This window comes from Hyalella azteca, unplaced genomic scaffold (assembly GCF_000764305.2).
Source record: "Hyalella azteca isolate HAZT.00-mixed unplaced genomic scaffold, Hazt_2.0.2 contig5826, whole genome shotgun sequence".
NCBI classification, from domain to species: Eukaryota; Metazoa; Arthropoda; class Malacostraca; order Amphipoda; family Hyalellidae; genus Hyalella; species Hyalella azteca.
Window position 1 is genome coordinate 627820 of NW_025936006.1, and position 17279 is coordinate 645098.

The 17279-nt window shown below is 38.6% G+C and overlaps 1 protein-coding gene across 1 annotated transcript in view; it reads right to left on the minus strand.

Moving 5' to 3' along the window:
* LOC108676308 overlaps nucleotides 1-8264 on the minus strand; it is a 70990-nt gene extending 62726 nt beyond the window's left edge. The window contains exon 1 of the mRNA XM_018164367.1: nucleotides 8034-8264. The gene's annotated coding sequence lies outside the window, so the exon portion shown is untranslated. The remainder of the gene's footprint in view (nucleotides 1-8033) is intronic.
* Between the last annotated feature and the right edge of the window lie 9015 nt (nucleotides 8265-17279).

Sequence of the window (17279 nt, forward strand, 5' to 3'; positions counted from 1 at the left end):
TTATCAATAAACAATGGAAGATTATGAAGGCACCGCATTTCTGTCGCATTTTGTCGAGCGTGAGATTTGATCCGAGTTTCCGTGAAAAATCCTTTGCTGACGTCAAAATGAACATATTTCTCATCCTAATCCTGTTATGAGTGCGTTGATGAGAAGAAGCTGTAGCGTCATCTGCTGATGAAGACAGAAGAAGATAAATCCAAAAACATGCGAAGGTCGCTTTATTTATTCTTCAATTAAACATGCAAGTCTAGTTGTGCAGCTGGAGCAATCGCATACAAAGTCGTGCTCCAGCGATGTTTTATCGAATCAATTTAATAATGCTTTACACATTGCGTTATTAAGACCAGCTTACAATTACACAAAGAAAATGTAAACTCACACAACCAAATAAAAAAATTCATAAGCGCATTGCATCCCGAGTACATTTAAATAGTTATATAGGCAGAAAAACCCTAGAAAATGTCGAAGTTGGGCAGCAAAAAAAAAAAGGCCGAGGTTTAAGCAAACATTCAAGCTGTTAAGCAAAAGGACAGAATAGATGCCATTAATCAAAGCAGCGACAGCTATTGGTTCAGAGTGAGGTAAACTCTACTGCTAACTAAGGATATCATGAGCTTTAATGCATAGCTCTTGTTAAGTGCAGCCAACATTCCAGTGACTGAGCACTAAAAGAAGCGAATGAAGAATGTTATTTAATCAAGACAATGCTAACCTCTCCCTTTGAATAATGCAATATGGAGAGCAGGAATTAATTTGCTTATTCTGACCCTTTTACAGAAACGTATACAATAGAATAGCTCTACGACCATGAACGAAATATGAGAATTTTTCTATAATTTCAGTTGTAACTTTGAACTATGCAAATAATGAGACTTGGTCATAAGTAACTTGCAGGATAATATGGAAAATGGTTAATAAATGGTTAATAAATGGATAATATGGATAATATGGAAATATTGTTACAATACAATTATTATAAAAAGACAATAATTGTTCCAATACAATAATAGTTCCAATACAATTATTATAAAAGACAATAATTGTTCCAATACAATAGTAGTTACAATACAATTATTACAAAAGACAATAATTGTTCCAATACAATAATAGTTACAATACAATTATTATAAAGAGACAATAATTGTTCCAATACAATAATAGTTACAATACAATTATTATAAAAAGACAATAATTGTTCCAATACAATATTAGTAGTTACAGTACAATACTTGTAATAAGACCATAAATGATTGTAATACAGCAGTAGTTACAATACAATAATTGTAAAAGGCAATAACTTTCCCAATACAGTAATTGTAACAAGACTAGAATTGTTACAATACAAGACAAAAATTGTTATAATAGGTACAATATAATAGTACTTACGAACAATAGAAGTTACAATGCAAAACTGTTACAATACATTAATTATTCCAATTTAAGAATTATAAAAATATAACAATTGTTACAAAAAAATTGAGCAGTACAATATTTTGCCAGTGGATCAACTTATAAGGTTTCTGTAATATTTCTTCGCAATGCTTCACTGGTAATTCTGTTGTCAAGTAAACAACTTATGGGCTGCGCAATTTAGGCGGGTGCCATTTTTGGCCGTTTCAAGAAGCACACATATAGGAAGTGCCATTTCTGGCCACACTAAGAAGCACGCGTAGGAGTGCCATTTCTGGCCGCTGCAAGAAGCACGCGTAGGAAGTGCCATTTCTGGCCGCACCAATTAAGAAGCACGCGTATGAGTGCCATTTCTGGCCGCAACAAGAAGCACGCGTAGGAAGTGCCATTTCTGGCCGCTTCAAGAAGCACGCGTATGAGTGCCATTTCTGGCCGCTTCAAGAAGCACGCATAGGAATTAACTGCCATTTCTGGCCCCTGCAAGGAGCCATGAATGAAGTGCTAAGCGTGTCACCGCGCGCTCGCTTGCACGGCGACATGTCAAGTTCGTTCCTTGCCCTGACATTTGTCATGACAAAACCGAGTCTGGAGTAAATAATATACGTTTAAAAAGTACTTTTTAAAGACAACACTTCTAAAGAATCCAGTGTCTTTAATGTTAAAGATGTACAATGAATTTCTCATTTTATTTTCGAATATTAAAAAAATTAATTTTTCAATTTTTTTATAGGTATATACAAATTTTTTTTCTCGAAATTATTTATTTTGTCAATTGATTCAAGCATTGCTTCCGACTTCACACAAGTGTGCAAAATTTCAGATCAATTGGACAGGTAAAAGTGTGTCAAACATCAGTTATAAGATTTGTAGCAGACAAAATTATTTTTTCAGTTTTTTTTATTGAAAAAAAATTATTTTTAGAAATTATTTATTTTGTCATTTGATTCGTGCATTGTCTCCAACTTTACCCAAGTGTGCAAAATTTCAGATCGATAGGATAAGTAGAAGTGTGGTTAATTTCGATTATAAGATTTGTAGCAGACAAACAAGAAGTGAAGTTAAAGAGAAGTGTTGTAAAAACAAGTCTTTCTGGAATAATAAAGACATGCGCGTGGAGTGATTAAATATTGCTATTAAAGTGCACAAGCAAGACCTTATATGAAAAATATAGTTACTTTTACTGAGAAGAATGGCACCTGTGCCTAATTTACAATGCTCAATTTTTTTATAGATGATTGCCGCGATAAATTTTACAAGTCAAATTAGAAAAATATACAAGAAATTTTGAACATCAACAAATACATTAATAAATATTTGTACTTTTTTTCCACACCTACTTCAAGGTCACAATAAATGATTGTGGTACCATAAACTCTAGCAAGAAAATATAGAAGAAAAGCCCCTAAGCGGCCCATGCATTGACGTAATAAAGCACAGGGATATGCTTGCCATGCAAGCCATGCGCGGCTCAAGGCTGGGCGGATAGGCGCTTGGCCGGTTCCGGGCTAGCAGAAAAACGCGAATCTGAAGTGGCCGACATTAAACACAGCCGCAAACAACTGTAGGAGTTCAAATTCACCAATATAAATAAGTTACATATTAAGTTACATATAAAGTTACATATTAAGTTACATATTAAGTTACATATTAAGTTACATATTAAGTTACATATTAAGTTACATAGGTACGTATTGAGTTACATATAAGATTTGAATTTCAACTCATCTGAACAATTTGCGGCACGATAATACAACGTGAACACGTGCAAGTTTTTACGATGAAATGAGGTTAATTCGTAAATTTACAATTGGCATCGGGCGCATATCCAAAACATCGGGCGCATTTAAAAAAAATTCTACATAAATTAACTGCCAATAATTCAAAAAAATTTAAAACGTTTTCTATATGACTGCCAATAATACACAAAAATTTATCAATTGACAATAAATACTCAATTAACGGCGTCATGTGCTTGAGGGATCAAACCCCACCTCACACACTTCCTCAATTTGATTCGCGCAGAGACCGCGCGTCACATCTGCCGTCGCCAGGCGAGGCTGGCGCCAGGCGACGAGACTCGCTCTACAATAATAGACGCAGAGTTTAATTTATTACGTAAGCAGCAACATTACAATGAAGGCCGTGTGGATGTTATTTTGTACGCAGTTTGTCTTTATTATGTACGCAGTGTGTTAAAATAATGCACGCAGTGTGCCAGAGAAGAGATAGCGAGGGAGCAACAGTGGAAAGGGATCGACGCATCTGCAGTACAGTGGAGAGGGCCGTATCTGCAGTACGTACACAAGAGAGGGCTGTATCTGCAGTAAAGTGGAGAGGGCAGTAACTGCAGGATAGTAGAGAGGGCTGTATGTGCAGTACAGTAGAGAAGGCTGTATCTGCAGTACAGTAGAGAAGGTAGTATCTACAGTACAGTGGAGAGGTTGTGTAAGGCTGTTACGTCGAAGGTCACACGGGGCCTAGCAACTGTCACTCAACAAGTTATCTTTGGCAAGAGACGTGGACCCTAAAATACGTCCATTACTTTTATTATAGCTCACAAAATATATGGTTTAATAAGAAAACATGTGGATAAATATTGTGATATGATAATGTGGGTTATCAATTTTGTAATGAAAGATGTGAAACAATCAGGAATATTGGGACGTCGGTACACTTCGCTCGGTGCAGGACGCCAATAAAATGCTTCACTTGTTTGCAGCATACAGAACTGAATGGCGTGCAACAAATTGTAACAATTGTGCGGGCATCTCGTTAACTCGAACGCTTAGCACGGGCTGCTAAAGCGAGTTGTGGTTTTTTCCACTTCAATGGGATTGACTGCAAGCTGTTAAACCATAATAAAATATTTGAGAGAAGTTAACAAAGTTGAACTTGTTAAAGCTACGTGCCGTTTCCACGCGGTGGCAGGCGATGTTGTTGCCGGAAGACATCGAACTTTTTTATCACTCAACCAGTCTGTGTTTTAATTCATTATTTTTAAGTAAAATCTGACTCAATTTAATTATTTTCCATTTTTTATTCAGAGTAATTTTTGCACAACTAACGACAGTCGCGTTCAATTCAGTTCCGCCATTTAGTAACTAGCAGCCACTGGCGTTCCGTGTATTGTGTTAGCCTGGAAGTGCAAACCTGGGCAATTAAGTCTGCTCTCCAAATACGGAACATTTTGTGTACCGGTACTTCGTTAGTCATTTTTGTCAGATCAATTGTAATTCTTGCATAAGTGGTACTTTCCTTGTTCATTATGCACCTTACTTCAGTTAATGATCATTTGTTTATTCATGCGTTAGTTATACAAGCCTATCATTATTAGTATTGAAGTAATTTTCTCGTTTGAATTAATGGATTATTTCTTGTATAATGGTCACAGTTTTTAATGCATTTTTAATCATAATGAATAATGTAGATTACATTCTGGCATTGGTTAAGAGATTAAATTATTTTGCTTGTGAGTTATTTATTTAGCACTAGGGTTATTTATGTTCCATTCATTTTTCTTGCAGTGTCACTCAGTCACTCTAGTGTCTAGTACTACCCTGTGCTCCCTATAAACTAAGGTTTTGACCTAGCAACAGCCAGTTTTGGCCTAGCAAGTAGCAACAGCCTAGGCCAAAAGTTTTGACCTAGCAACAGCCTAGTAACAGCCAACAGTATTCATAACCCTAAGTGGAACTGCCATCTGAAGCCACTGATCAATGCAACACTTTTCTCCATTTGTTTCATTTGTTTTGTTGTAACTATCCCTAAATATAATTTTAATAGAAAACTCTTTCATTTAAACAACATTAATAGCTTCCACTGTTTAATTAACTCTGAAGTGGATAACGTGTTTGTCCCACCCGCTAGCACGGGAACAATGTGACCGAAATTTAAATAGCATTGTGGTGGATATATTTTCTAAATCAATACCTTTCTTCATCAGTTGTAGTTATTAAATTATCATTGCTAGTGAATCGCTAAATATAGAACAATTATATACTATTCGAAAAATTTTATAGCAGAGAGACAATACGCCACTAAGCTGATACGTGATACGCTTGTGAGGGTATATGCCAAACTGCCCCCAACCAGAAAAATCAAATGATGTAAGATGACAGGATCGATATTCTCCCATCAGAGTTTTCGATGAGTATCTTATTTCAACCCTAAACTGGTCAATGCACTCAGGATATCGTAATTATTGTAGAACGTTCAACCCCGAGGCCGGCGGCCTCCTATGATAGACAAATTTAGTTTCTTGCAAGTTACCGTCAATTGCGTTCACGTTAGGTACTGCTTGAGGACTAGTAACGGCTAGTGGAATGGTCAAAGTATTTGTACATGCTTGCCTGAGCTAGTCAAGGTATTTGTACACGCTTGCATGTGCTAGTCAAGGTATTTGTACACGCTTGCATGTGCTAGTCAAGGTATTTGTACACGCTTGCATGTGCAGGTCTATGCATTGATAGGAGTTTCCTTATACATACATTCATCCCTCTGCCAGCTTGCTGTAGCGAAGCATTACCTCGTAAGTTATTCTTGCAATATAATCTACATAATCCTAAGAAGAGCTTCCCAAGAGCCATCATAGAGGCTTACGTTCGCTCACTGAACGCCGCATAATGTTGACATATTTCAGCCACAGAACGTAGGAGTAGCTAAGCTACCTCTACCAACCACTATACTCGTATACATACGGACAATACTCAAACTCAAATGCCCTATGCTGCTGGAAATTAAAGTTTCATTACTATGCAATGTAATGTTCAAGTATTTCGATAGAGTATTCTACAATATCACAAGCCAGAGGGAAAATAAGTAGTATTATTTTATCTCTGTATAGATAAGGTGGAGATGTCGCCGTCACAGCACGCCGCTCCTACAGACAAGCACCGTGACAGCGGGTCGGTTTATCAGGAAAAATTACGACATGGTAACCCTACAGCCAATAATTGCACAGGGATCTAACCTTAGTAACTGTTTGTATAGAAATTGATCTCGTGCAACGAGATTATTTGAACATGCGTAGACGCCATGCTTTTATAATATTTTCATATATACTCTATGTTGAAACTTTTGAAGTCATATTTAATTTCTTATTAGGTTCCCTTTAGTGTTCTGTCGATTTCAATCAGACCCTGATCGATGTTAATATGAACTAATATATTTAAATCCGGAATAGGTCATTTGTTCGTTTTTTCGCAAAGATTGGAGTCCGAATTTAGTTGACCTACGGCTAAACTCAGTCGGTTTTTACGTGGACGTAACAATCATAACTTCACTGCTACAAACTTTATTTTATCTTCACACTATTTTCCGTCTTTCGCAGCTCGGTACATTAATGTGGTTTGTTTGTCTCTACTGGCGCTGCTGTGCAGAGCGTTGGCACCCGCAACGTCTCATGGCGGCAGCAGTTGCCGGGAGCGCAGCGGCCATAGGTGCGTCGTGTGTCACTGCTACCCGAATGCAACGTGAACATGAATATATAAGGAGTTCTCAAATTCAGGTTATTATCCTTCCGAATAAATTGCATTCAATAAACAGAAGCAAATTAAAAATTTCTGTAATGAATTAGTAAAACATTTTGAGAATTATTAATAATACAGGCTTTTTATTCATAATTGCTAAATATTGCCAAAAACGTGTACACATTTCACCCCCGTTTCATAGGCTGGCAGATTTCAAGTTCCAAATGGCATTATTTCCATACATTCTAGGCTTTGCTGTTCTAATAACTATGGCTTTCCGGGATGAGCGAGTTAGTCAAGTTCCGACAAGTGACGGTGAAAAACTCAAGCTTGCTTTTTCAAAGAATTTTTTGTGTTTATAAATTTAAAAGTACAGAAGTTAGCAGTGATTTCGACATAAATGGCTGATTTTTGTCTTCAGTGTTGCAAGATTAGAATATTTACTAATACGATCAATAGATTTTCGTCGCCTAATTAGCAATGTACTGATTCTCATGGGGACCATGCTTAGTAGAGCTGTTGTCTTAGTCTTAGTAGAGCTTAGTAGAGCTCCATGCTTAGTAGAGCTGTCCCGCAATTTCCGAAGCGGCGAGCTCGGCGATAGGTAAATTACATCGGATATAATTTTAAATAAAATCGTTGTTATGAGAGTATTCATTCAAATTTAAAACCCTAAAAATAGACTTGGTGAACGCAGAGGGGTTTCATTACAAGAAACTTCTACTTTATTAATCAATTTTGAATTGGCACCGCTTTTTGCCTTTTTGTAGGCTGATTTGGCCATATTCTCTTACCATCATCATCTCAGAACTCGCGGTGGGTAGTATAAGTGGATCTCAATTTTGGTGTTAGCTAGTTACATAGTTAGGCTGTCTCAGGCTGTCTGTTTCTACGGCCATTCAGCCGTAGCGGTTAGGCTAGTAACTTGATACTCCTCTCCACCTTCGTGTGTGTGATGATCGATCCTTCGGTTTTTCTAGACCTTCCTAATTGTAGAGACGGTAATTTTCTAAATTCAAGTACAAAGTTACTGCGATAGTATACAGTTTGATAGTGTCTCCATCATACTACCTTACTGAGCAGGCGCTGTCCAAGTTGAGAGTCCATGCAACAAGCATTTCAGTGAAGAAACAACGCTGGCAATATACTCACGTTGTATTACTGCAGATGTTGAGCTCGTCCCGATTGCTGGATATTTCCAAGAGCGTACACAGCACACATCACTTGGGTCTCGGCAACAAGTTAGGTTCGAGCTCACTAGACCTTGGAACTTGGAAGACAAAATATTATGGATACTGGTCCCCAAACGAAGTTAGAGTACAATAGAAGAGGTTTAACTAGGGCGAGAGCCAGAGTGGAGAATTTACTAGCTATAGACGGTCTGCGAAAATTCAAGTTGTGGCTGAGATATACAGATTACAGCCTTACAGGATATATAAATTGTTTATTGAATTTATTCATTCATGTACTATCAGAAAGTGGACATTTTTCTAAATTCTCATCAAACAAAACTTTAATGAAAAATTTAGATTCGAATTTCATGTTCATGGTCATTGGTCAGTTAGTGGCATGACAAATTACGCAAGTGTTGGCGCCAGTAAATTGGATAGGAACTAAGAATTTAAGAAAGCAAGTAACATGAGGAGAAAGGCTGAATTTGCTAAACCTGTCAAGTAGGTTACTTCGGCGCATACAAGTCATAAATCTACCGATTTAACATGATCACTACCGTTCTATCGTCGTAATCAGCGATAATTTATTGCTTATACGATTTCTTTTCTGAAGCTTCATTTGTGTGAAGATTTCCTACAAAAGAATTACCCCGTACATTCATTCAGAGCAGCACTACACACGGACACGCACACCCCCAACTTCTTCGATGCACTTAGCGACACTGTTACAAACGACTGAATTTGGAGGTCGGAAAGAAGCGCTCGCCTAGCGATATGTGGTTATTTGGCACCAGCTTCGCTCAAGGTTACGCGAACACAATTGTAGGATCCATACTACATTCAGAAATTAATGAATTGAGAGTGGCCTATTTGCAAAATATAATTAATTATTCTAGGTAAAATGGTAGTTTAACTATATCAAACATGTAATCAGTTATATGTGCTAGAAATACCTGTAGAGAGTAGGTAAGTTGTTAATCAAGCGGTACCTGGCAACTGTACACTGGGGCGGCAACTCCGAAAGAAGAACCAAAACAAATGGCAGAACAAACTGCCTGAAGCGTCTAGATTATTTATCTGTTGATTCACTGCCCGATGCTAACCATGTAAGTCATTTGAAATGTAAGCAGAAATCAAAGAATTGCAGTCAGTCATCTACAAAAATCATTGCTTATTTGGAGTGGCTACAATATATATAGTTACTAACTTACTTCCGTTCACTTGGCGCCAAAATTTCTATTTTCGCCCTTGGTAAATTAAAACATTTTAAAATTAAATTATAAATAACCGACGATATCGTTTAAAATAACCGACGTTTCATATATCGCTTTAATACCAACCGGATTTTTTTTCTTTATATTTTCTCAATTCTTTGTTCCAGCAGTAATGCAAAATTACGCGATTGTCATCAGGAATACTCAACGGACTGAGAGAGGAAGCGAGCGATTAACCTGTGTTACTTGCTATTCGATTCTATGTTCATAAATAATAGAGTAAAAAATCTAAATACTTCAAACATAAACTCTGCATTTATCAAACATAACTCTGCATTTAATAAACTTGTGTTTATTTGTTGTACTGGCATTATGGCTATCTGTGCCCAGTCGAAGCAAGTTGAGAACTTGATCCTCAACTGGAACATTTGAGCGCGGCAGACATGGTGCGCAGTTGTAGTGCGTCGACCGTTATGACGACAGACTGAGATCTGCATACAGACACAACAAGACTATGTATGTATAAGATGCGACAACTACATTGAAAAAAACATGAGATGAAATACTCGTCAGCGTTGTTCCTGGCGTTGGCGGGGCACACTCACACGTCAAGGTGCGCAGTAACCGAAATGTTTTCCGCTATTGCATAACTTATGCTAATATATGCTTACGAACCTTATACAGTGTTATTCATGGAAACTTCCGGTTTTGTGTTTCGCGCCAAGTAGCCAGATGCAGGAAAATAGCGGGGAATATTTCGTATAAAATTCAAGGTCGTGAAGTCTGGTGTCCCACCTAGTCAGTTGTCACTATGCATTGGACAAGTGAGCAGCTTGCGTTTGCTGTCGATGGGTACTTTTTTAATAGCCATTTTGCAGAGTTGTCTCCCTCTGAGATAACATTTTGCAGAGCGCCTCGTCTCCTTGAGAGGTGACCTTCTATAGCCGGCCCAACCCCCCAATTTGGCTCCGTGTGATTTTTTATGGGGTGATCATAAATAATTTGTTTACAATAACTGTCGAAGGACCCTTCCTAATTTGAAGAACAACATACGCCAAGTTCTCGCCAACATACCCGTCAATATGCTTCAGTGATTTCAACGGAACTTTAAAAATCGATTAACTGAAAATCGACTTACACAAGTGTTGGCGCCAGTAAATTGGATAGGAACTAATAATATAAAAAAGCAAGTAACATGTGGAGAAAGGCTGAATAGACCTTTCGGAGAAAGGTCTATATTTCGATTACGATAAAGGACGTAATCGACAAAGGACGGCATTGGGCTGTCCTATGTATGTCTGATGCCATCTTTGAAACTTAATGATACAAAAATTCAGGTAATGTATTTTTCAATAAAATTTATATTATTAGGATATCTTTGCAAGTTCTATTTTTATTGAGCTTTCAAATCAGGAAGTATCCGTGAGTCACCTTGTATCTGCCGTACCTGCTCACGTGAAGCTGCTTGCTGTGCTACATGCAGCTGAGGTTCGGAGTGTGACATGAATAAGTACAGTAAAACTATCACTGCACAGGAATCAAGGGTGCAAATAGAAGCTTAGAAGGAAATTACTACTAGACAAACTACTTGTATTTAAATTTGAATGCATGTATTTAAAACATCACGTATAGAGGATGAACAATATTTCCCGTAACATATTCGAAGGATTTTATTTGCGTAATGATACTCCTGAGTAACGCAGGTAAATAAAGTTGAAAATTAATAGAGACGTGTGTAAACGACATTTTACTGAGCATGCGCCCAAGCAACATGCGCTTGAACCAACAAGATTCTCACTAGTCATGTACTGGGCCACAAACTTTCTTTTTCGTGCTTTATCTGCAGGGGAAGCAGATTAAATTTAATATAAACATATTATGAATTTGAAATTAATTGTAATTATTAATGTTGATTAGCCCGTACATTAAGAAGATGTACACGAAGCTCCGCTACAGTCGAAGATTTACGGCCTAAACGTTGCTTGCCGGACGCTGAAAGTGAAGTTGTAGCCGTAGTTTGTGGCCTCGATGTTGCTTGCCTGATGTGAGATGTGAAGGTCGTCGCAGGTAAACTATTCATAAAATAATGATGATTATTTTCAACTGTCAAGTCTAACAGTGACGATAAAAATATCGAGTTAACGCAAAATATCGATCTAAATGGAAGCTGAAATTCGCACCTATGCCTATACCATCACAGAGCCCTGAGTTCACATGCAAGATGTCATAAATCAATATTTTGATGACAGTTTAATAGCGCTCCCATAAGCGGTCAAACTTCTGATGACTGGAGCTACTCTTTTGGAAATTTGAAGGATGGTCGTAAGTATTTTTATTAGTTCATAAAACAGGCCTTCTCGTCCAACATTGACCTTTGGGACGCCATATTTCGAGGGCTACGGCTAAGAAGTGGCGCCATCGCGCTGTTTCATGCAGGCCTGATCCCTTCTTAGACCAGAGTTGGGATGCTTCATATTATCTTTTCTTTGGCTTGGCGTCCACGACCCCCGTAAAATGTGGATTTCCAGACTTTGACTGGCAAGTTGGAAGCAAGACTCGAATTAATGTTGATTGGATGGTGGATTTACGATACAATAGTTATTTCTTAGCTATGGCTACAAGTTCAAGGCATGACAGAACAGTTAAAATTTGGTCTCATTTCCATACAAAGAAGAAATATAAACGCTGTATAACACCAATGATAGGAAAAAGTTTTTAGTTTATATCTGTGATTCATTGTGTTACATGAATTAGTTTCAAAAAAAAAAATTGAGCGTCGAAAGGCATGAATTTAGGTCAAGAAATTATAGAGAACAAGTCATTTCACACATTCGTTCAGCCCTGACTTAATTGTATTCAATCACTGCAGAAGTTGCAACTTTTAAATTACCGTAACGATTTTTGTAAGAATATGGCTGTGACAGACGAATGTATTGTGAATATAACTCAAAACATACGTTGAGCTTGAAGCCTGTACAATAATTCACTACATTTCCAGCGTTGAATGGCAATAATTATCTCGCCGAGCTCAGCCCTCGCCTCGCAATCCCAGGTTCGCGCAAAAATTCCAACGAGTGAGCTTCAGTTTTCATTGATATTTTTGTGCGAGTTTTATGTTCTTTACGTTTTGCCCTGACAGCAGTTGTGAAAATAGACGATATATACAACAATTGTTGTATATATACAACAATTGTTGTATATATACAACAATTGTTGTATATATACAATACAACAAGTGTTGTTTTTGTAATGTTGTTGTATATTGAGCGAGTTGTTCATAAAAGTGAAGCACTCTGGCTGAGTGTCGCCTTTATTATGATGGCCACTGACGTCATTTCTGTGACTGGCACTAGTGCGGATCCCAGAAATATTAAATATCTTTGACAAAAAACTATTTTTCCCGTAGAGATGACAAGCAAGGACGGCACGCATTTTTCTGAGCATCAAATAGCAGCCACTGCGTCGGAAAAAAAGATAAAGGAGCAGAAATATGTTCATAATGAAACATGTAAGTATTAAAAATACAAATGAGCTTCGGCGTTAATTACCCAACACCTTCTGGTGTGGTTTGTGCAGGTCAGTGAGGGTGAGACGTGTTTGTGATAGCAGCGAAGTAAGCCGTGTTTGTGGAGGCAATGAAGGTGAGACTTGTTTGTGAAGGCAACAAGAAGGAGAGATGTTTTTGAGGCACTGAAGATGTATCATATGTGTCAAGCCAATAAAGTCTAAACATTTTCTTTAAGGATGTAAGGACATGACATGTTTATGACGGCAGCGAAATGAAAGCTGGAGTCTCTTCAGAAGTGGGTTCGGGATGGGCCCTGGGTGGGTGTCAGCGGTGGGCCCTGGGTGGGTGTCAGCGGTGGGCTCTGGGTGGGTGTCAGCGGTGGGCTCTGGGTGGGTGTCAGCGGTGGGCTCTGGGTGGGTGTCAGCGGTGGGCTCTGGGTGGGCGTCAGAGGTGGGCCAAATGACGTGGTATAGCGTACGAAGCATGGTTATAGCACACAACTCAAGGTATTGACTATTGACGGAGTATGATGTATAAAAGCATAGCTTAAACTCACAACTCAAGCGTATTATAAGCAGTAAACCAATAGAGATTAAATCGCAACATTTCTTGCATGATAAACAAAATATTTCTACGAGACAGAAGTAAGTTCTTATAGAGAAATATGTTACCAAATGCGGGCATGTTGCTGGAGTAACTGATATTTTCTAATAAAATTTAAAAGTTTTTGATCAGTCTGATAAGCGGTTGTATTTTTCACGTAGGAAACTGTAAGATTTACATTCGACAGAAACTTCCTGGCAGTTACCAACACTCAGAAGCTCTTCTGAAATAATACAGAGTAAGCATTTTGTTTCAAATCTTTGTGGTGCAATCTCTATCACTTCCCACGGCAGAAATGTTCTGGTTAAAGAAACTTGTTTTGAGATGCATCCGCGATCAGAATTAGAATTTTGCAGCAGGAGCGTGCCGTTGAGCATTCTCATGGGACTACCGTGACAGTTTTTTTACATCAGAGAGACCGGGATTCCCTGATCCTAAGAATGTTCACCACGAAAAACAACCCGAGGTTGAGGAGATCTAAGAACTCCACGGGATCTGCACGGCATATCTGCGTGTGAAGGAGCCACGTATTTTTCAAGGACAATAATCCAGGCCTACAGCTTCACCTGAGAAACATGTTTTGGCGCTTCATTGAGGTTTACGGAGCGCCATATTCCTTCTTTTGAAGTGGACTCGAGACCAACACTGATGTCTATATACACAAATGCCACAGCATATTGTGGTGAAAACGGAAAAATATATGTACGATTTCATTTGCAAAGTTACTGTACGACTGTTATGACACGCGTTTATAATTTGAAATTTATTCCTGTTTTTTTTTTTCCACGGCACGTATATATGTGGTAAACACAAAATTATTACAGTTCTTGCAATTTAATGAATGCACTGGAATTGTACAATTATTGTGACACGGTGGCCGAGTGGTAGAAATTCAGAGTGCTAGGCTTGTAGCAATTAGTCGTGGGTTGTAGTAACAGTTACCCAGCTACCTGCGACAGTTCTGGTCGAAATTGGAAAAATAGCTGTGTAATGGAGAATAGCAAAATTGGAGCAGTGAGATGCGGGTTCAAGACCAGCAAGCTGCGAGAAATCCGTAAAATCAGGAATCAGCAACAGGCCATATTTAGCATATAAAGAACGCTGAGACTACCCCTATTGTTGAGAAACAGAGTTTAGTTACTCAATAAATGTCACAATTTTAACTTTCACCCTTGAACAAACCTATTACTCAAAAAATGATCTATATTTTTGTAATTTTAATGTTACCAAACCAATTATATTGAACTTGCTGCCGCTGTCTTTAACTTGCTTATCGTATAGGGGAACTTTGACGATCAGGCCAGATTCTGGAATATGATTCGAACTTGTATAATTATTTTGGTAAGTTGTTAGTATGAAACAGCAGTGGACAAGTTGAAGAAGTGCACAAGAAATTTTGAAGTTTTTTTTTAAGTTTATTCTATTTCAAAAGCCAGGAAAGAGGCCATTTACTCAGTATCATCGTGCGATGTAGAAGCAGTACGTGTGTGTACTCTAGTAACGGAAACTAAATCGTCAAAAGTAATACTTTCCAGCATTCAAACCAGTGCTTTACCACAAAACTGATGTAGGGATGGGTGACCCAGTGGTTAAAGTTCAGAGTACCAAGATTAATTGGCGCAGAGAGGTGCGGGTTCGATCCCAGCTCTGTGCGCCAGTTTCTGGTCAGAATCGGCGAGGAGGCCGGGCGGTTAAGCAAAAGCAGAATTGAAGCCGTGAGTTACAAGTTCGAAACCGCAAAATGCTGTGAATGTTCTGTGATATTAAGAATCGGCGACAGGCCTGCGGCCTACTAAATGCTGAAACTGCCATTGTTATTATTGTGTTTTGTGCACTCTGAGAAATCATATGCAGCAAAGATAACCTGATTGTGTCCAACGTTCACTTGTAGATATGAATTTAAAATTTCAAATTAGATATAAATTGATATGTAAAAAATTTGATTCAATTCTTTGCGCAGAAAAAAGAGAGATTTGCTCGAGCAAAGTTGTGAGTTAATTGAATGATGTTACTGAAGACCTCGCGTAGGCAACTTACGATGTTTTTTATTTGATCAACAAAAAATTCTATCTAATAAGTTTTAAAAATAAATTTAATTTTTGGCCTCTTACAGCAGTTTCCCTTGTCAGGTTGAGTATTTAGATTAACCTCGATCGATTTCCATTTCCTAACCCTTGGCTTAGAACTCGAGGAACCGTACCAGACCAGAGAAAATAATATCTTTGACACACCGCTGCGGTCGCATGGAAGCCTCCTCGCAGGAAGCCCTTCACGCGCGTAAGGCCCTCAATGAGGCTCTCATCGCACAATATTTCCTCCAAGAACGAAGATTCTTCTTGTGTGAACGATTCCTGGCCATCATTCGCCAATCGAATTTTTTCAGGTGAATACAACAAGCAAGAAATTTTATCCAGCGGAAGAATACATCATTTAGTTATAACTTATACGTTCTCAGTGAACGGGTTAATGGTTGAGTCCATAAACAAGTTTCTTGCCAATTACTTCAACGTTGCACCAGACTTGCGTTTGTTCCTCTTATCGCGTATATTCCGTGATCTGCAGTGTGCTCATAATTCTTTTCTCGTTTATTTTTAACGTTCTTGGATATGGTAGATAATATTTCTGCTACAAGAATTTGACCCCCAATCTAGTTTTTCACGAACATTTCTATCAGATCACATATCATAAAGATCAAATTTTTATTCATTTAGCGGATGGCCGAATTCCCATGAGGCTGTCAAGAGCCATCTCATTCCTGAATTTCAATTCGGCGGCTCAGATTGAAGGTGCGGCTGTCTTTCAGATTATTAGACACTTAGATTGTTACTATATGACAGTTAGGTGTAAAGCAAAAACTGTTTAGGCAAGGGGCTAAATGGACCAGTTTCCAGTGCTCCTATAAGAAGTAACAAGAAGAAGAAGGTTAGGCTGCGTGGACCATCGACACCAGCAATTCATTCCCTTGCGGCGTCAAAACTATCGATTGACTTCAGATGAGCCCACAACTTCGAAGTTGATAATTGCTCATCGCCGAGGTAATCTCATCGCGGCAGTTTTATCATCGCCGTGCAAAGAACAATCATCACTCTGCTATTATAATGATTAGCAATCCTGCGTATTAATCGAAGGAAAAGATCTACAAATAAACGGTGTTTTCGATCTTAGTTACTATTTGAATTAATTATCTCGGTCATATCTCGACACTATAAATAAATCATCGGGTGCCGGCAATTGCGTATTAATCGAAGGAAATGTTCTACAAATAAACGGAGTTTTCGATCTTAATTACTATTTGAATTAATTATCTCGGTCATATCTCGACACTTTAAATAAATCGTCCAGTGCTGGCAATTTCATTTCGCGGCGGGTATTGCGACAATGCGCTCCAATTACCCATGTACATTGCGGCTACAGGCTTCAACAAACGTGCAAGCTCTTTAAAGTATATGATAAAATCTACTCTTTCACGGCGTTTATCCACAGAATGTAGAAATAATTTGTTGCCAATGTCGGTCCCGACATCTAGCAGGGACCGACGCAAGTGTCCCGGTGAGATCCAGCGTCACAGCCGCTTCGTCTCATTCAGCGCATGCATCTTCCTGGGGTCAGGTCGCGCTAAAAAACTTACTAAGTTGATGCAGGATGTACCAATTTCGAAATTCTCGCCGCGACCAAGGCCGTACTGCGCAGGCATCTTCGTAAACAGGTCGAAGTATGTCGTCGATGAGGACCTCCAGTCTCATGCCCACAGTTTGCGGAAGATTCGGCCGGGCACGGCAGTGGCCTCAATCATTCTCTCGCAGACATGAGTGAATGTTTCATCTCTTGGAAATATCTGCCTGTTAATAGCCTTAGGGTAGCGCTGCTGCAAGCGTTTGGCCAGACATGTTCATCAGCAGCT